Source organism: Odocoileus virginianus, chromosome 13 (assembly GCF_023699985.2).
Source record: "Odocoileus virginianus isolate 20LAN1187 ecotype Illinois chromosome 13, Ovbor_1.2, whole genome shotgun sequence".
NCBI lineage: Eukaryota > Metazoa > Chordata > Mammalia > Artiodactyla > Cervidae > Odocoileus > Odocoileus virginianus.
The window spans coordinates 42,790,724-42,806,409 of NC_069686.1; the positions used below are offsets into that span (position 1 = coordinate 42,790,724).

General features: G+C 39.9%; 1 protein-coding gene across 4 annotated transcripts in view; it reads left to right on the forward strand.

Annotated features, from left to right (window-relative positions):
* Positions 1 to 15,686, forward strand: part of ZEB2 (zinc finger E-box binding homeobox 2) — a 134,948-nt gene that overhangs the window by 50,332 nt on the left and 68,930 nt on the right. The window lies entirely within an intron of this gene.

Genomic DNA, 15,686 nt, shown 5'->3' on the forward strand with positions numbered 1-15,686 from the left:
AGGCAGGAAAGTTTGTAATTTAAATAAGCTGTTCAAGGCATTGCCAAACCAGCCTTCTGCATGGCAGGTTGCTTGCAGCTCAGAGGGTTTGGTCTCTGTATCTGATGCACATGTAATACACCGTGAAGTTGTTTGTGGATCACACAGAAGCTTCCTAGGGTTTCATTTCCACACTGTAGCCCCTGAAAATGTATCAAATGAGCACACACGTTTGGTTCTTCCTTACAAGGCACAAGTAATTTGTTTGTAAATCAGTTACCTTTCAAGAAAAGTTAAATTAGGAAGAACTTTCCTTTCTTTGATGTTGCCCACTTAAAAAGCCAAAGAGCAAATTAATGATCATTTTGAAGTAATAATGATAATAAGGAGAAGAGAATTTAGTGAGCAACACAATCTCAGAATTACTTTTCAGGTACGGCATGTAAGTAACAGCCCAAATGACCGAAATAGCCCGATAGTGTTTTTCTAAGAAAATGATTTACTGCTCTGCCTTTGTCTCTGAAGTCTGGTTAGAAGGAAAACACAGGTCAAGGAAATTGGGTTAGAAAAAAAGCCTGTTATGAGGTAGATGTAGAATTACCCGAATAGTGTCTGATAGGGATTCTGAAGGCGCTCACGAGGTCAGCAGACTAGAGTCTCGCCAGTGTTTGTGAAATGCCGGGGACTGACTGATGGCATTTATGAACATCAAGAATGAATTCACAGACATCTACTTAGCGTGCCCCGTGCAAGGCTGTGTGTTAGTTTGTGTATGGGTCATGGCCAGGCAATGCCTACCTGTACTACAATTGGGATTTTAAATCAAGAGCTGAACTGCCACCTTTTTAAAACTTATTTCAACAATGAGTCCACTTCTTTGCGAAAGAACTATTTTTTTTTTCGATCTTACACTTATTGGAAGAATTTACTATAAACATGCCAACGGAAGTTATTTTATATTCAGTTCATTCATTATTGTATTTAACAAATAGAAGCTACTTACCAGGTGCCAGGTACTACTTTAGCACCAAAGATCAGTTCTCACTAAGCCTCAGGGATCAGTGTCAGAAAGAACAGCTTGACAGGGTCAGAGCCTGACACATTGTAAATATTAAAAAATTCAATATTCAATAAATATTAAGTATTCAATACATAGTCAAGAAAACCACGGTTTTTGAGATAGACTGAATTCACTGATGATCAAGGTAAGTCCTTGATGCTATTTATGCACAAGATGGGACTGAGCTGCCCTCTGCTAAACAGGTCAGCACGGCTATAAGGAAGGACACGCTTGAGCTGGCCTTAAAAAAGAAGGAGTGGCACTTGCCACGTGAGTAAGGACAAGAGTTATCCACTGGTGGTGGAAACAGCACCCCAGTAAATGACGTGATTTTTAAAGTTCTAGCACCTTCACTCCTTCCTGATGCTGTTCAATGATTTGGTCCTTGTCCTTGTCTCCCCAGTTCCTGTTGTACTGTCAGTAGCACACAGACACACAGACACACACTCTCTCTCTCTCTCTCTCTCTCTCTCTCTCTCTCTCTCTCTGACACTGGGATTCAGGCATCTGCCTCCTCAAATAAGAAACAAAGTATCTCATTTGTCTCATGAAAGACGAGGAACAGCAGTCCTGTTCCTCACTTTTATCCATAAAACTCAAAAGTCAGTTGTCTACCCAAGCAAGTCATTTTGGACCAAACACTGTTTTGAAACATCCAACACAGAAGAAAGAACAGGAGGGGGGGGTGGGGGGGGCGGAGGCAGAGGGGAGGAGCAGTGCATATTTAAACCACACACCAGTCTTGTAATGAAAGAGTTTTTCAAACCTCAAGATGAATTTATTTTCAAACACCAAGAAGAAATCATTACAGCTACTTTTTGTCTCCAGCTTAGCGAGATGTCTCATGGACGGGATGCTCCAAGCAGGCCACTTTGGGCCAGCTCCAACCGCGTGAGGCCGGGTGTCATTGCCTCCACAAATAGAATCGAGCTTCCTTTCTTGTGCAGCTGTACATTTCCTTGCCTTTGATTCCCCTCCATTGCTTTTTCTCCTGGCAGGCCTTTCCTCTCTCTCCTGTATCAGCCACTCTATAGGCAGATGTGCCTCTTTTTCCATTTGCCAGATCCACCCCCCCAAATCTTCCCAAGTACTCCCCTTTGAAGTCTCTATTACCGATACAATCACTTTTGTTTCCCTTGCATCCCCTCTCTCTGCACTCAAGCTTCTCCTCTCCCTAACCCCATTAGTTACATCTGCTGCCCCTACCATTCAGCGTGTGTTAAATCGTAATGCGCTTGACATAACTTCAGTTTGTCTGCTAAGTACTCAATCAGTCCGCACTGCCATCTTCTGATTTGTAGGAGAGGGGGCAAGAGTGAATAAGCTGGCTCAAAATTCCCTAAATGATTCAGCTCTGACCAATTAGCCCGACCAAAATGGGAAATTGACAACTAATGATAATGTAATAAATGGGGTTTTAGCTAAGAGTATAAATCCCACAGACTTAGTTCCTGATGCCTGTGGTAGATAGACCATCATGTGATGGTCAGAGGATGCAAGGATGGGTAAATGAAGGGAGGTATATAAATAATTTTAGTATTTGTTAGTCGACTGGGGTTCCTTCCCTGACTTTCATTAATGGATTTTTAAGGGCTCTGTAGACCAGCAGAAATTGCGTGCAACATTTTGTACATTGATGCGTTTTTTGGGGCAGTGGGTCCATACATTTAATCAGATTTTTAAAAGGCTCTGTGACCTCCCAAAAGGTTAAGAACCAGCGCTCAATGAGTGAAGACACCTATTCTGTCTGTGTTTTCCTGTGGTCGGCTTTTTCTCCCCTTTAGCACACTTTAACATCCCATATGATTTGAGCAGTTCAGAGAGTAGAAACATAGGATCTTAAAAGAAAAAACAAGGTACCTTCTTTAAGAGGAACAATCTTTAAACCACCTACCAAGTTATACAGTTCACTTTTTTTTATTATTATTATTTTAGTTTTACTACAAAGCAAAGACAGGCCCTTTTTTTTTTTAAACAATGGGTATAATCACACATCTGAACGTAAGAATTAGTTTTATGCAGTTCCATAGAAAACCAAAATCTTGAGGAACACTTTCCAAACAACCAAAGAAAAATAAACCATTCCTTCTGTCAGTCTTGTTAGAGAGGGATTAGGAAACTGGCAATTATTTTGGCGACCTTAATTGTTGCGCGGCAGGAAAACATGTGATTAGAGTACGTCCCCAGGCCTGCACACCTGCAACACACCCTCCGGTATAATGTCGGCTCGCGGTGCCCGCCGGTGCCAGGTTCTAGCACCGCCAGGCACAGAGGCGCTCTGAGAACATTCAGACTCATGTAATGTGGCCTCTGTGAATGAAAGAAGCAGGCCTTTACACCACCACACAATGGAGGGCATTGCTGCCACACTGCTTTCATTATTTTCTGACGCCTACCTTCAGCACTTGCCCCGGTTTACTCCGTTTGAGGTTTTATTGTTACGGTATAATAGTCCTGTACATTTGTGAAATTCCCTGATTATTCAGCTTATTAATACAGTACTGACTTGATTATCAGGCAGTCGTCGCCCAGCGGAAGATTTAGCGCGTTAGCTAAAGTCAGAAGCTGAGGAAATTCTTGGTATAATGAGAACAATTGTCTGACATTTTATTTTACTTTTTTAATGTATAAAGATGGGCTGTGGTAGTTCTGTAGATAGTTGTGTTTTGGAATTCACTCTACGTTCCCTCTATGTTGGGGGAGTGTTCCTTTTTAAGACAGAGAAAGCTTCACATGTATTCTCACTCATTTGAAAGTGTTTCAGGGTATGGGAGGACTCCATCAGGATTCTCATTAGCTTTCTCCTTTTTTTTTTTTTCCTTTTATTGGCTTTTTAAAACAAAAAGAGAGAAACTCAGATGTTAGAAAAAGTAGGTAAATGGAAGAAACAGTAGGCAGGGTGCCTGTTTTTCAGATGATTCTGTAACCTGGCATACTGATAGTTAACAGACTTCTCCCCCTAAGGGAGATACACTGTATTTTGCTATCTGACATGTTGTCATATATAAAGAAATCAATTGGTAATTAAATGATGCACCTTGTGAAGATGACAAAAGGCATTTGGTTGCGAAAAGAGAACTGGGTTTTGAGGGGTTTGTAATGAAGGCCTAATGACTATTCATAAGAGATTTTCAGTCCGTTGATCCACTTGACTGGAAAGTTCTGCCCTGGAGAGTTAGTGCTGTCAGTTTCTCTCACCTCAGAAAGCCGCCGCAATCGACGGTGTAGAGGATGAGCGAGAAATTATCTAGTAGTTGCTCTAGGCCTGTCTTAGGTCACAGGCAGAAGGCACATCTGGCTTCCTGTAGGTGCAACCTCAGGACATAAACTTTGACTAATTTTTAAACTATAAATATGTACGAGTGACACTGAATAAGTTACCTTTTATTCATATTTCTTTTATTTTAGAATGCATGCAAGTCGTGTGGTGTGAGTGCCATGTTGGCTTAATTTTTTCCTTCCAATTTTATCAGTTACATGTTTGCTTGTAAGCCGAAGAGCAACTGTTTGCGGAAGTTGTCAAGGACCAAATGATAACGGTCTCCTCCTGTGAAATCAAACCACAGTACCTTTGTGGTGATTATGCCAGTCACCCTGTAGGAAGGTCAGCTGAGACGAGGAGAGGGTGTTTTAGTGGGCTGTGCTCTTGGTGGTTGCTCACTGCGACGCAGTGTCAAAATTCACACACCTAAGACTAGATACAAGACCCCGACCACATGAGGAGGATTGCTGGGATTAGGAAACGTGACTCCCATGAGTCTATAAAATAACAAGAAGAAGAACAAAATTCATGCATTCAAAGATACTAGTTACTGTCAACCATGGGCCAGGCACAATACCAGCCTCAGAGGATGCAAAGATGATGGAAACAAAATCTCAGCCCCCATATATGTTAAGTTGCTTCAGTCGTGTCCAACACTTTGTGATCCTCTGGACTATAACCCACCAGCCTCCTCTATCCGTGAGGATTCTCCAGGTGAGAATACTGGGGTGGGTTGCCGTGCCCTCCTCCAGGGGATCTTCCCAACCCAGGGATTAGACTCGCATTTCTTATGTCTGCTGCATTGGCAGGCAGATTCTGAACCACTAGTGCCACCTGGGATGGCCCCCAAAGAAACAGACAAAGAAGAAAACAGTTGTACTATTTCATGGGAAGAGCTGTGGTCAAGTTGAATAATAACACAGTCTTAGAATCCAGGAATGGATTTTCAAAGAACTGTTAGAGTCCACAGGTTATTCAGAGATTTCTTATAGATGTTGCTCTTCCCATTGGCAAAACCAAATTCTCCAATAGAAAGATGCATTGGTGAAGTGAGGTCTTCCCATTCCAGCTCTGCTTACCTCTAGAATCCCGACAGAATGGCAGTGGCCAGCAATTTCTGTACATATTTACTCTTGGAAAGTGGTCCTCTATGTTATCTTATCGAGCAGCTCACCTAATCAAAGGTAAACACATTTATCACCTCATTAAGGCTTGTTTTATGGCCCCTTGAAAGTGGTGTTTGAGGTGGAAATATCAGTCAAACTCCTTGTCTGAAACATCTGTAAGGGGGATGCTATGGCAAGCTACAGAGGTTTTCATCTCATATAAAAATAATTTAACTCATGATGTATATTTGAGAGGATGTCACTGATGGTTCCTCCAAGTGTATTGTGGTTACTGAGTTTTGCTGATGTGTTTGCTGGAGCTGTCAAGGTGGACCAAATGAATGGACAGATGCCAAAAAAACAATTATGCTTATTAATGTACATTGATTGCTTGTTTAGGTCACAAAGCAAATTAAAAAATACATTAGTATTTAAATCCTTTTGTAGCTGACCTAATGATTGCTTGTAATATAGTGTCTAGTAAAGAATATAATACCTGTAAAGCTCAGTTATGTTATCTAATTAGTAGACTTTGAGTTAAATGGCTGTAATTACGGAAGTGAATAGTTGCCTCGCTAAATAACAAAATGGTAGATTTAAATATATAAAGATGTTGACTTGATTATTTAATATTTGTAGCAAAGACAAACCACCTAAATGAGAGATTAATTCCACATCAGTTCAACATTAAAAGGGAGAGAGGATGCCAAGAATCCCATTAATTTGGGATATAGGTGCCTGAAATTTCCTCCAAACATTTACACCAAAGAATACCAACGAGACAATAGCAAGTTGATCCCCCTAAGGATAGAGAGGTAAGGCAAAAGAGATTTTAAACTACACAACTTCATGCAGCAAAATTAAGCATGGTATGTTCCACAAGATATTAAACATAGCCCCCATGAAACTGGGCTACGAAGCACCAGGCTGAGTATTTTGTATACATACCAGTATCATGACCCCTTTCCCCATTAAGTTCCTGGACTATTCACTCTTTCCTTTACCTTGCCATGAATTCTTGCTTTTAAGAAAAATTGTACTACTTGAAATCACCCCATGCCACTTGTATATTCTTGTCATTTTACTGTGTGTTTAACTTAGATAACCCTGGTGAGAAGAAAGTTTTAATATATATTTGCTTAGTTGAATGGTCAACTTGGAGGAGAAGAGGTGACCTCTTTTTTCCCTATGATTTATACTTGAAGCACACACATTGTGTTCCCCAAGAAGGTTGTGTCACCTCCTTCACACTCTGTCTGGGAAATTCCATACTTCCTAACAAGAACTTCAGTTGAATTGGTGTAATATGGTTTTTCTGCTCCTTGCCCTATTTCCTTCAGGGCCTTTGAGTCATAAGCCTTTGGTACCACAGTGAATAATCAGTATGATAGCCACCATTTGGTTTTCCCTTTTAACTTTTGGGGGTTACTTTTGAACATAGTACAACTACTTGGAAGGGCTTTTTCACAAATTGTTGACTATGGCCATTGCTACCCTATTGGGCCTTTCATTCTGAACACAGAGGCGGAGAGCACTGATGTCAGTGTATCAAGTAATGTGTAACAATTTTTAAAAACACTAAATTTACTGAATCCCCATATTGTGTTTTCACACTGCTCTTTCAGAAACTATGCTCACACAATACTCCAATAAACCAATCTTGGTCCTGGCAGGCCCTATTGGAACTAATGGGGCCTGACAGTTCTTCAGTTAAAAATTATACATGAGGGTCACTTTCCCTTAAATTATCTATTGTATGCCAGCTGTTCACAACTGCAGCGCTTCACTTTCTTTGCATTGCTCGAAATGTCTCATTTTCTCATAACATCCATAGCAAGTCTTCTTGTGGATGGCATTGAAGTTAGCATACACCTTCATGCAAATCATGCTAGAGTTGCATTTTCCATTTTCTTTATTTTTTGGGTTCTGGAAAACGTTTAGATGGCTCATTTTGCCTGTTTCATGCCACAGCACTTAAGTTATATTATAATTTCTCATTTGCTGCACAACTTTAGTCTATTTTTATGCTCCTAAATGACGGAGCTTTAAGTACCCATGAGTGGCACTTCCGTGCTGTGAGCGCTATCAGAGACAACCTCAGACAGATAAAACTCCTGGTTCTTTTGGTTTGGTTTGGTTTTATGCTGGGGAAAGGAGAAGAGGCGTCATCGCCAAGGGTCGACTTTTGTTTGTCAGGCCTGTTAAAACTGTGGCCAATAGAGCCATTTACAAGAAAAAAAAATTCACCTAAGTCCTGGGTCTGAATGAAGGCCATCTTCTCAAATGTTCCTCGTTACTACGGAGCAGTTATCTTCGGATTATAAATAAAATAAAACGAGACATTTTTCCCCTTTCATTTTTTTCTTTTTTTCTAGTATGCCCCAAGTGAAGTATTTGTCCTAGAGTCCTTAGACCTCTTTGTCAACAAGTGGCCGGGATTTTACTAAGCCTGTACCCCCCACCCCACACAGGGTAGTGGTTGGGAAGACTGGATGTGGTACAGAGATCACAGGTTCGGTCATATTTTCTGCCTTGTTGGTGAAAATGGGGACGTGGGGTGGGAGGATTTCCTTTAATTATGAAATAAGTGTGATGTTAGTAGTTATTTCTGTAACCTGGTGAAAATGCCACATATTTAGGGCCTCATTTCTAGCGTGTGTTACTCTGCATCTACTAAAATAGTGACCTGTGCTTTGGGAATCTTCTGGCTCTGAAGGGGCACACAGATGACATCTAGCTTCTGTAGAAACCTGTTCATCTGGAGACTTGCTGAGAATGTGTGATGATTTTGGAAACCTTGGTGGGTAAGCCAGAGACCGCAGCAGTGTTGGACAAGGTCACATATCGGTGGCAGCGCCATGTCTTTCCCCTTTCCATTGTGTGATCCTCCGGGGTCTGGGGCATTCATATGCAACGATTCTGTTTCTCTTTCAGGAGGACTTGTAAACTCTTTCAAACAGAGGCACAGTTTGCAATTGTTGCGGTACTGAGTGGGTGTAGAGAAGCTCGGGCTGCAGCCTGGTCCAGTAGCAGATAGAATAAAACTGACAGTGATGCAATGGGCCTGGCATGTAGACAACTCCGTGGGATGGATGAATGGTGTGGCTTTTGCCGTCCCTCCGGTGGTGGTAGGCCCTGTAATAGCTAGCGTAGGAAGGGTGGTGAAAATTGATATGCGCTATTACTCCATGTATAAAACTTAACACTGGGGCCATTGCACAGGTGGGGGTTCCTGTTTATTGATTTTTATGACTTTGTTAGAACACACGCCTAATGCTTTTACACTCCTGGAGCTCTGGGAGGGATCACCTTAGGTAATAAACCTTTTCGTACTTTGCAGTCGCTCACAATTTACATGGGGTCTCACATTATCCAGTACAAAGCTCAGTGGCCCCCCTCTACTTGGTTTTAGGAGTGCTATTAAAAAAAGCCAAGAAAATAACTCTAGCATTTACTTTGAATTTTTTAAAAACCTGTCCACTCCTGCTATGAAAATGGCCCCTAATTCTAATTACTCATATTTCCAAGAAAAATTAGTCACACAAACTTATGTTATGTGTTACCTCAGAGGTTGAAAGCAAATTAGGTTTCCAATAAGACAGTACATCAAACAAAGTAGCATGTTCTTGGTGCCTATGACTTTTGTTTTTTAGAATTATGGTTGGACATTTTTGGCAGACAGATTGTCTTTTGCTCTATCAAAATGACAGTTTCTTTTGTAACTGCAACATTCATAATTAGAAGGAGAGAAGCAATCTGCCCAATTTAATATACTAAAAGAAGTTTAGAGTCTCTGTTAGTAATTTCATTATTTTAAAATTTGAATTAATTGACTTAAAATAATACAGTTAAGAAGTATAACTAGCAGGATTATGGAGAAAGGTTTCTTTTTCCTTAAAGAAAAAAAAGCACTCTTAGTCTCATCCTTCATATGAGATTAAAGTTTTCTGTTTTTGCCCGGTGCCCTGTTCTAAGATTCAGAGCAGGAATGTGGATATTCATCCTTGCAACAGAGCTGAGAGAAGTTGCAGGGAAAACCCTGGGAACAGGTCACTTTAAACAAAAATGTTCTCCAAGTTTCCCATGCTTAAGAGCCTGGCTGGGCTTAATTAAAGTCAATGGATGACCAAAAAGAGGGGGGGGAAAAAAAAAAGGAAAGAAAAGAAAATGAAAGGAAAAACCACCACACACCCCACTTCAATCTCTTTCTGGGCTACCCTTCACATTCCATCCTTAGCCGTTGATGTTCAAGCTCTTTAAATCTAGCAAAAATAGTATTTCTTGAATCTCTTAACAGCGCTGATGTGTCCATGGGGTAATATCACTCTTCCCATTCCACATACCCTAATCTACGTCACTTAGGTGGCCCTCACCCCTGCCACCACAACAAAAACAAATCCAGCTTCACATTCAGAATGAAATCATCATAACATAGCGACCTTGTTCTGGACGTGATGTTTGGTTTCAGCAACCCTCTTTTATGCAGCCCTGGCCAAGCTTAACATTTCCTGTTGGCTCAGAGGGTAACCTTTCTTCATATTTTCTTCAAGATTTCTCTTTAGGAGACCCAGTGTGCTGCTGCCTAGAATGCACAGGGCCAAAGTTTTGGAAAGTTGAAATGCATGAGCATTGAAGACCTATTTTCTCCTAAAATGGAATGAAGCCCCTACTCATTTTAAAGAATACATACCCAGCAAGATTTATTTTCACCCTTCCTGTATAATTTTTGTCATACTCAACTCTAAAGGAAGCCAACTCTTTAGCTCTGTTACCTTATTTTGAACCTTAGCTGACTTTCATCTTGGTAGTGAACCTGAATGTGGCAAAGATTAAAAAGCAAACAAACAAACAAAAAACCCCAAAATGCTTTATGTATGAGCTGTTGGGTGTTTTTCCCTCCCATCAGAAATTACAACACTAGGTACCACATACATTGCGGAGGGGGTATGTTTAAAAGACAGCAGGAAATTTTTTTAACCCTCAAAACTTTCTGGTTATAGACTGTGCTCTAAATCTGTAGGGGTTGTGTTCCAATTTCCATGCTCTTTTACAAGTATGTCTCTTGCAGACCAGCAAGTGAAAAGGCAAACTTCCCCATGGCAGTTCTGAAATCTGACGCAAAACACAGAGATTGGGAACTCAGAGCACAGATTATACCCAACACCTACATCTCAGAATTTCCTCCAGTATTTTAGTAGTTGCATCTTTCCTTTTTTGCAGTCCTGTGTCCCACAGAAGTGACATTTTGTTCTGTTCTCATTCATCCTAATCTACTTAGTTATATATTGAAAGATATACACACTTATATAACCCAGGAAGCCAGGGATTAAAGCACAGTGTATTTTAACACAGTTTCTTCTACTCTTATTGCTGCCAGCTTAAGGCTTGGATTGACGTGGGCTATGGGTTTATGTTAACGTCTATAGATATTTTTATTTGCATATGTGGGTATTTATATATGTGTGTACATATATGTGTGACTTCAGGCTCTGCTGACTTACTGTTTTCTATGTGTTCATTATAAACAGCAGGTGGGCAGACAGTGCACCTCACCCACTCTTGTCCACATCATTCAGAAACCATTGCAGGATTTCCATTCTAAATTAAATGCATCCATGGTTAGGTCTTTTATCAATTCTTTAGTCTTAGTATCTCAAAATTCTGAAGTCTTCTTCCTTTGTCTCCAACAGGGAAAATGCTGAAAGCATTTCCACCTGGATGTTTAAATTATTTAAGTTGCAGGAACCAGACCTTTTCCCTCCTGAGTAGTTGTGGGTTTTAAAGGCTAAAATTGCTTCATCATGCCAAAGTGAAAGTATGCATAAATTATTTAGTTAAACCTGAGAAAATACAGACTTTTCCCAGTGATCTTTCAAAGGCTGCCTACTTAAATTTCAGAAGAATGGGCAGGATTTTTTTTCCTCTTACAAAATTAAAGTATCAGCTGTGTTTTCTATCAGAAATGTGAACAAAATTACAAACTGATTTTTTTTTAAGTCTAAGTCTTATGATATCTAATATATCTATGTCATGCCCAAGGTGAACAGTGTGGCCTGAATCAATGCCAGTAAGACCCATCCAGCTGACAAGACCCTTCTGAATGTTTTCTTATGAGTCAGGTACCTTGTTGCAAGTCTCTCATTGATGCTAATGGAAACACTTTTGAACATTTCCAGTTTAATTACTATGCTTCCAGAGTTTATATCTCAGTCATAAAAATATGAAACAAAGAAGGAATGATATTATAATTTTATCATTTAAATAAATAAAGTGGAAAGAAAATATAAAGCCAAGAAATTTTTAAATGTTATCAAAATTTGGTTGACACTTTCAATTTGCTTTTTGTTCCTTACTTTAACTGCAGTAAAGAAAAATGCTTGGAAGTGTGAAATAGTGTGTAGTGGTATGTGATGGTGATGGGCCCTGTGTGTGTGTGTGTGTGTGTGTGTGTAACACAAATAACGTGAAAGAATGAAAATGACCAATGAGTATGGGCAGTAGTCAGCCAAGTTCAAGTTCCTAGAAAGTGAGGAACTCAGTGTCTTATGCTCGTTATAGAATCTGTGACATTATATACCAGTCTTAGCATTAATACGCCAGTGACATTCTCATGACCTAAAGAAGAATAGCATTTTTAACTGAACACTTAACTTCAAATTCTAAAAGAAGAATTAACTGAGAAAGAAAAAAAAAGTGAGCCAGAAAGATACCTTTATGAGTTATTTAGTACATAGCTGTCTGTTCATTTGTGGCATCCATTTGAGTTTTATGCTCAGATATACTTGGAGGTAAGAGTGAACAGGCTAGAAGGTCGGCATACAACTTTCATGAAGTATTATGGGAAAAAAAATTTAAGTTCTCCAAGAAAGGTAAAACCTATTCTATCCTCAAGTGATGGACATCACTTATCCCATAAACACATGTTTAAAACATTGTACACCAGGTGTTCTTCCTTAGATCTAACTTGCCTCCCCCACAACTTTTAGTTCAGTTGTTCTTGACCTTGCTTTAGTCCACACCTGTCCTCTCCCTCTCCTGCCCAGGCACAGATATATCCATTGAATCAGATAGACAGGGTGTTACAAACTCTGTGAATAATTAGAAATCCTCTTTTGGCTTTTGTGTACTTACTTGGATCTGTACCCCAGAGGTGATGAAACGAGTACAGAGAGAATCTGGACTCAAATAGGATCTGGAGGCAGGAACCAGACCCAGACTCTGACAATGGGTGATTTGGGCAAAACTCATTTAAAATTTCTGGGTATACTCATCTGTAAAATTATGATAATAATTACTCCCTTTCCCTTCAAGGGGTAGTTATGAAAATGAAGTAAAAAATCTTCTAGGAACAGGCTCTGCTTTTAGAAGATTAATGCATAAATGCCAGGTAGTATTATATAATCAACTTGTCCTCCTCAACTTAGGAGAAGAAAAGGGTGTTTCAGGGACATGGGAGACTCTGGAGATGAAGAGATCATAGAAAGCCTACAGAGGATGATAGCCCACTTTCTTCTGTATGCCTTTCTCCGGGAAGAGGTCAGTGGGCCATACCGAGGGAGGTGTCCCTGGCCAGGATGTGATAGGAAAGCCTGGCTGGTGGTGACCAAGAGAGCTGGGGTGATTGAGAATAAACAGGAGGGAAAGCTCACAGTCAGGTGACCTTTTTCTAGCTGCAGCAGCTTCTCAGATCCCTTAGCTGGCCCAGGATGAGAGAGCAGTCAGTAAAGAGAGTCTGGCACCGTGAATTAAGTCTCAGTGTCATCTGATTGTGAAATCTGCTTGTTTGCATTCTCATACAGTGCTGGAGCTTAAGCGTGGCCACTCTGTGAATGACCGTGCAAGAACAGGATCTAAGACCAACGTGGGGTGTGCATGTGTGTGTAAGTGGGGGCGTTGACTGAAGAAGGAGGATTCATTAGTTACTTGAAGGAAATTTATTGGCTACTCCACCAAACATATTCACGGCATCAACTATTGTAATTTGGGTAATGATTTTAAAAAAAACACCAGATACACAATATATTGAAGAACTTGCAAAAAATGTACCCATTCGAGTCACTATTAACCATGACAGAAATAATGAGGACTGGTCCAGGAAAGAAAGAAATCAGGACTTACAAACCTGTCTAATTTCCACTGCAGTTGCTTGAGGAAAGTTGAAACACAAGAAACCAAAAGGAGACTTATAAATACTTTTTTAAAGCTTTAAAAAAAAAAGCCCCATACTTATCACTGAGCTGTCTGCTTATGGTAGGAGCTGGAAGAATCACTCCAATCCACTCAGCTGTACTTACATTTTAAATTGTTGTTTCCCTTTCTCTTACACTACTACAAGAGAGAGGAAATGCCTAGGCAAATAAACTCTGTTAAAATAACTTTACGGTTGAGACACAGTTTGACAAAAGCAAAGGAAATTCAGAGTCACTGCTCACACTCTATCCTCAGCTGATTCCACTGCGGAAAATAAAATGCTTTGAAAAATCCCAAAACACACCATGGAACAAACTTGGGATAGACTCAGTCTTAAGAGACAGGCTTCTTAAGTACCGATGACTGACTTCACTCTCTTTGCCTTATTATAAAAGAACTGCAATTGCATACATCCATCATGAATCTGGTCAGAGTTAAAGAAAAGTGTTTGGCTGAAAAATATGTTTGTTTGTTTAAAAAAAAAAAGATCTCGTGAGTCTAACTCAAAGCAGTAACTTCTTGGGGGTCAGTAAGCTGCTTTGAAATATGCTTTAATGATAATAGCCTCCTAGGAGTCAGGTAAGATTAGATACTAGAATTAACCTCTTTCCAGCAACTCTTGCTGAGAGAGGGGAAAAGTGCGAGAGAAGAGAGAGAGAAACATTTTGACTAAAATCTAATATTCACTACTGTTGTAACAAATTATCAATCTAACAGAGAGGTGATGTATCATTTCTATTAAACTTATAATATAAGAGTATAAAGTTAATTCCCTCCAGGAAAGCCTTTCTAAAAAAATATAAATTGTATTTTGAGAGTTAATCAATTTGCTTTTTCTCTTTGGCAGTTTAATTGAAGCCTCCAAACTGTATACTTCCTCAAAGTATCAGAAAGCAAATATCAATCGTGTGGCTATAAAATCAACTCTTAATTTTCTTTCAGTGAAGTAGCAGATAGTCAGCCTGTAAATTTTACCTATATTACTATGGGGTTGCAGTGCTATAAATTCAAAACAGTGTGCAGGTTGGTGGAAATTGAGGTCCAGGCAGCAAGGCATGTCCATAAACTTTTCTCAGGTTATTGGAACAGAACGAATCAAAAGCGGTTCCTGGTTGTATGATATTCTCTTTTGATAGAGCAGACTTCTTGTCGTTAGCAATCCAAGTGCAGGGGTTAGTCAGAGCAGAATGTAATTTCTAGCAATCTGACAGACCTGCGGATTGAAGCGGCAGGTTTTCCCTTCCGATTTCAGGGAATTGCTTCTTACTGTGACAAATGATTAGCTGTTATCTCTGACTGAATTTGATTTCTACAAGCAGCTGAGTCAGGTAACTTTGCAGCGTTTGAGGGGGTTTTTACAGGAAATGAAATCGGCTCCCTAGTCATATGTGGACCAAATGAAATCTTCCCTGTCAGGGCAAAATTGTGCTTTTGGTTAATTAGAGGCAGATTTAGCATTGAGGGCGTGTATATGGAGATGTATGTGATGTGTGTCAGGAGTGTGTGTGTGTGTGTTTAGGTGTGTGATGCTATGATGGTGTTAGCAGGCACATCCTTGTGTGTACCTTCACACATATGAGGGATCATTTCATCGTTCCTCCTAACTTTCGAAATCCTATGTTCAAATGAAACCCCTACACATCGTGCAGGCCGAGGCTTTTTGTATAAACTATAAGTGAAGACAGTTATATGAGTATCAGAATGATGAGGTTCTCAAATCAAAATGTCCTGCTTTCAAAAGAGTTTGAACTGCAGTATTAATCAAAACACAGTAGGTATTCCTTGAGCATGGTTTTAACCAAAATATGCATCAAAGGGCAGCTGCTTTCAAAGCCAAAGGTTTAGGTAAAATAATTGATCCTTGATGTCACTAGGCTTGTGTGTATATTTAAAACAGCAAGGGGTTCCAGTGATGGCAAACGTCTTCTGGATGATAAAACAAAAAAACTGGCATGGGAAACTCCAGGTTTACTGAGTGCTTCTTGTCATTCACTTTTGATGGAACCTTGACAGTGTCTACACAATTATGATCAGACTTATCCTTCTGTTTAGAGTTTGTAATTGCTCTAGAAATCTTGAGTTTCAGTAG